Source organism: Centrocercus urophasianus, unplaced genomic scaffold, assembly GCF_019232065.1.
Source record: "Centrocercus urophasianus isolate 14NV4802_14NV808 unplaced genomic scaffold, USGS_Curo_1.0 seq_14, whole genome shotgun sequence".
Lineage (NCBI taxonomy): Eukaryota > Metazoa > Chordata > Aves > Galliformes > Phasianidae > Centrocercus > Centrocercus urophasianus.
The window spans coordinates 598,469-604,468 of NW_024884586.1; positions in this window are offsets into that span (position 1 = coordinate 598,469).

Below are 6,000 nucleotides of genomic sequence, written 5' to 3' on the forward strand. Positions count from 1 at the left end.
ATGAAACATTATGGATTAGCTGTATGGAGTCAATGGGGAAGGATAGTCTACTCCATGATTTCCAGTCTACAGCTTATTTGACCAAATTTACATGAAAGGAAACCTCTGAGTATTTAAAAAACTGGTTCTGTTTTCAGAGACAAGAAGTTACACTGTGCACGTAGTTTCCAGTCCTGCATCTTGATATTTATGCTTTATGTTTTAATGTTGATGTTTCATATAAAACACAGCCTGTGAATGACTGCTGTGATTTAGGGAAAGAACTGAAATTACATTGTGGCTAACCTTTATTTTAATTATCTTCTGGGAAAAAAAGAAAAAAAAAAAACAACTACATAAAGAAGGACATCTCTTGTAAGTACTCTTAAGTAAGTTGGTTAAAAAAACTAGAATTCTTGGGACTGAATTTTAACTACATTTCTTGAAGGTAATTACTCTCTTTAATAAACTGTAATTTTAAGATTTTCAAAAACATTTCAGCAAACATAACAGCAATCTGGACTGCAGTGCCATGGTAGTTATATCTTGGTGAGACAAATTGTTAAAGAGCAACACCTGGGAGCTGACAGACATCTCTGCACTGATTTCAAACATGGAAGAAATGAAAACAGTCCTTAAAGCACTGTCCAGCAGTGTTCTCTTCCGGGTTCCCTGCTTGTTTTTTTCATAGGTCTTTTTTGATGAGGATGATTCTGCTCTCCCTGAATAAGCTTCATTGTTAAATATGAGATGCAAAGACTTGACACAGTGCTAGCTTTGTGACAGTAATATGTCTGCACTACTGCAGAAAGAAACCACTCTTACTGAAGAAGGGACTTATGGAATGGTAATTAGCCTGGTAATAGGCCAGGACAGCTGAAGTAGAGCCTCTGCAAACTGCTACAGTGAGGGAGAGACATAGAATTAACCCACTTCTGTGAAAATGGCATTCAACACAACTTAGTATAGACAGGAACAACACACTAAAGTTAGCCCAAAATTTGGATTCTCTCCAATGGTATGTTGTGCAAGTGTGAGCAAACCATGCATCATAGATAATGATGTAAAATGATAACAAGTGAATTCTGCAGCAATGGCAGGATGCCATTTTGTATTTTGCACTTTGTGCCACTCAAATTCTGTGCTTCTACCCTTCACTGCTACCCAAGTGAGCGGCAGTAATTGCACAGCCTCTGTTCCGAGTCCTGTCCCTTTACAAAACTCAGGTTGGGCCATGCCCTGGGGACGTGCCAGCAGGGCCTCAACAATTCCAGCTCAGCTGTGAACAAGAGAGAAGGTAACAAAGCTACATAGCTGTAAAGGGGTATGTGAGTTCCCAGATGGTGCTTTCATCATGTGGAAAGTCACCTGGGCACATCCCTAACTAGTCAGCAAGGCTAGCTGGGGAAAAGAAGAAAAAATGGTGTTGAAAAAATTTCTGGGATTTGCCCAGGAGGTTCCGAACTCCACTGACAGTGAAACAATACTGCAACAAGCAGTGCTATAGTAATAGTTTTTGCTATCCACATTGTGAAAGATATGTGCTATCAAACATTATGAAGTTGACCACACCTCCATATGACCTATTTAATATGATTACCTCAAAACTGAGAGGTAGACAAAGAAAAATTCAAAAGCAAGCCAAACCCAGCCTCTGGATTCTTGCCAATTTTAATTATTCTTTAGCATGTTCAGAGATGTTTGAAAAGGATTTCTGCCTCCCGTTTTCTCTCTTCCCCACTTTTGGGCATGTTTGCTTTGACACTGAGATCCAATTCTTTACTAGGAAAATCTGTTCCATGACTCAAAGTCTCAACATTATGCATAAGCTTAAAGAAAATACTGAAATTGTATGCAGCTATTCACAGGGCCCAGGGGAAATGGGAAGAGGTTGTGGGCTTTTTCTCTGGAGATACTGAAGACCTATCTGAATGCTTTCCTATGAAACCTAGCATAGAGAGGCCGGTTTGGTACAGGGACTGGACTAGGCCATGTCTTCCTATGCCTACAGTGCTGTGATTCTGCGTAAATGTTTCTACATAAAATTGGGTATAATCTACAGTTGGGTATTATCTACAATAAAATTGGGTACAATCATTGGAAGTAACGTAATCACATTAAAGCATCAGGTGTGTTAAATAAGCTTAGGCTATCTAGCTGGAAGTGAACAGTATCACAGAGGTAAGGCTGCAAGAGGCCTGCTGAAATGGAAATGCTCCACAAAGAGCAGAAGGTGTGCGTTTTAATTATAAGCACTCGAAACTCTTTGCTTTCTGCTAAACGCTTACCATTGCCCGGTCGGCTCCTTGTAAAGCCGGTGTAAGCAGAGGTGCCCGGCAAACGCGCGCCGTGACAGAGCCGTGTAAGCGCCTCAACGGCTGACCTGTCTGGGCGGGAACATGACCGGAAAAGTTATCGCGGTACCGCTCCTCGTGCTCGTGAAGGGAGCGAGGCGCGAGCTCCAGCTGCGCCACCGCGCAGGTCGGTCCCGCGGGCGGGCACTGCTTGATGGGCGGGCTGCAGCTGCGGGCGCTGCCGGCGTGGGCTCGGTGGTGAGGCGGCGGCTGGAGGTAAGTCAGCGGGGCGGGGGCTGCCGGCTCTTTCTGGGGCGGTTCGGCTGGTTTTTATCAGGAAATATTCCGGGAGCGCTGCCGCGGATGGGGCTGCAGTGCTTGCCGCTTCTCCTTTGAAGTGTGTTTTTAACGGTGTTAAGAGTTAAGGGCTCCGTGCTGTTCGAAAAGGTTTTTAAATAGACGCGGTCTTGAGGTCCTGCGGTGTTTATTCTCGCAGGGAGAGAAGTTTTGAAACTAGAGCTGCAGCGGCGGTTCAATAAATAAACTGTTGCTCTGACATGGAGCTTGGAAACGCTGTCGGTGGTGACAGGCGGGCGCAGCCGCGGCCCCGAGCGAAAAGCCGCCTCGGCAGGGGGGGGCCGCTGTGAAGGAGCAGCTGGGAGACGGGACTGGCGGTGTGCGGGAGAATGGAGGGCAGTGCGTGGGATGACAAGTGATCCCCGTCCGAGGGCTCACCGCTCGTGCTGTCACGCTGATAAGATGAAAGCATCTCCCTTTCTGCACCTGTGAGGGTGATAAGTGACCGTATGCTTTTAGGTGCCAACTTGCGTTTGGTTTTGTGTGGAGCGGTGTGAGATGTTCAAGTGGCAGCCTGGTGGATCTGACCGCCTGCGGGTGGAGTGCAGCGTGTGCTCCGGGCGATTTGCACGCACAACACATGGTATTTCCGTAGTCTCTATGATGATTTTCAATTGCAGGGGTTCGATAGGAGAGGGAACAGTGAGGGGTGTTTTTCTGCCTGACTTTTCTGTTCTTTTTTAAACAGGGAGTAGCAATATGTGAGCAGGTGCATGAAGAGCTTCGTTCTGAAACTCGTATGGAACTCTGGAGGGAGTAGATTGGGGAAGTGAAGAAGGCTGAATCTCAGCCTTCCAGATATACTGATACGCTTTGCTTGTGTTCCTGACTTGGACTTGGATCTGCTCTGCAAGCTTCATTGCATTCTCCTAATGGAGAAATGCTTGAAGGAGAACCTATAATAGCAGAAGAGGGAAAGGTCAAATAAGGATAAACCTGAACAAGCTTGGACATATGAATATGGGAGAGAGAAAAATGATGTCAAGGCCCCAAAATGAGACTTTAGCTGAACTCAAGATTAATCTTGCCATAAATAGCTAATGTTTGTGTCTGTTGTTGACATACATGATGTGCCTATAACTCTCAAACTAGCAATAGCGTCCCTTCCCAAATCTTAAATGCTTCATTTGTCATGCCAGGTAATAATCTAGAGGCTTGACAAAATAGCATTTATCTGTCATACATCTAGGACTCTGCCCTATGGGAAACATCAAATTAAAAGGAGGGGGCAGGAACTGATTAATCTCATTAGTCTCCTGTTAGGCTGAAGCATGGTAGGAATTGGGCTGGGAGCATTGTTCCCTTGAAGCTTTTATCTTCTACCTCAGAAAGGAATTGAAGGAATGATTGCAGAGGACGTTGCTGCTGCCATCTTTGTCACTCCAGCTACCTTATCTGTATTAGGATTATGCTAGATGCAAGGACATCAAGGATGCAGGAAAGGCATAAGTAGAGCATCCTGGGATCTTGAATCAATTCTTCTCCAGTCTGTATTTTGAGAGAGATCCAAAGCAGGGCGAAAGAGTGGCTTTTTTCTACCCTTTCCCCTATCACGTTTTGTTCCACTGAGTGTCTGCTGCTCTAGATCATCTGTGCAGGATCTAAGGCATTGCAGCACGTCTCACTGCGGTGAAGTGTGTATGAGTGGAAGATGTACAGAGAACAGGTGGAAGAGAGTAAGTGAAAGCTTTGATAACAAAGGAGGAAAGCAGAGGAGATGATGTTGTGAGTGCAAAAGTGGGGGGGGGGGGCGGGGGGAACCCCCAAGGAGCTGATCTACTCTATTTTTTAATTTTTGTTTTTACTTTTTTACTTCTTGCAGCTTTGCTTTAGCTCTCATTTGTCGCTTATTTCCAGTTTTCTTTGTTTCCCAGCCCTCTCTTTTTAACAAGACAAAACAACAGAACCTTAAAGCCCTCATCCCTAGATACTGTTCTCACTCTTATTAGACTATTCATAAACTTAGTTCACTTCACTAGAGATAGGGAGGAAAAATGTTTTGAATTGTCTTTCATCTCAAACAAATGAGGGCCTTGACCTGGAAAGATTAGGAAAACTAATGGCTCGCATAGGTAATGTAGAGCCTCTGTGTGGCTTTAGATGTCTGTAGTATGCTTCAGAGGATTTACTGCTTATCAAAGCAGAGAAATTATGCAGAAGGAAATACGTTCTGTGATAATGATCACTCAGTATAGACACAAACATTATAATTCAACAAGCTATCCCAGGCAAGTCTTTTCTGAACTTTCCAGAGCTAACTACTAGTGTAGGAATGGTAATGTAAAAAAACACAACATATGGTAGTAGAGAAGAATTTTAAAAATTGCTTGTATGTTAGTGAGATTTCATTGTGCAAATCTGTGGAGATGTTTATAATCTCTATTTCCTCCCTTACACTCAGAGTTCAGTAAACTTCTTATGATATAATCTTCAAATTCTCATTCTCAAGCTCCCGGATAAAGTTTAGCCAGCAATGCTGGCCTTGGAGGTACCAGTTACCATGATCAGTTACCACACTTCAGTAGATGGATAAGAAGTCAGAGAACCTTTTGAGTTAGAAGGAACCCTTAAAGGCCATCTAGTCCAGCTCCCTGCAATGAACAAAGACATCCACAGCTAGATCAGGTGCTCAGAGCCCTGTCCAGCCTAACCTTGAACATCTCTGAAGACGGGGCTTTCACCACATCTCTGAGCAACCTCTCCCAGTGCCTTGCCACCCTTATCATAAAAAAAAAAACAACAAACAAACCAAAAAACTTATCTAAATCTCCCCTCTTTTAGTTTGAAGCCATTTCCACCTGTCCTGTCACAACAGATCCTGATAAAGAGTCTGTCCCCTTCCTTCATATTGTCTCCCTTTAGATATTGAAAGGCTGCTCTCATGTCTCCCGGAGCCTTGTCTTCTGCAGGCTGAACAGCCCCAGTTCTCTCTGCCTGTCCTCGCAGGGGAGGTGTTCTATCCCTTGGATCATTTTTGTGGCCCTCCTCTGGACTCACCCGCTCTGAGGTGATGAGATGCATCTGATAAACTGTGATGGCTTGAATTCTTTCCTGACAGCCTTTCATGCAGCACAGTGTTTCTTATTTCTTTTGATTTTAAATGGATGCACACTGAAGAAACAATATAAGAGTACTTTCACAGCTCAATGCCTCTGCCTGTATTTTTTAACACAATGTTTTTATTACAAGTCTTTTGTGACCTTGTAACACTATAATTACTTGGTTTTTATCGCTCTATCTCATGGGACTTATTTACTATAATCCCAAGGTGCTACTTCCCAATAGCACTTTGCTCTTATTTGGCAATCCACTGATGTAGAGAACAAAGAAGTTAAATAAAAAAGGTAATTCTTTTCTGAAAGAAAAGTTA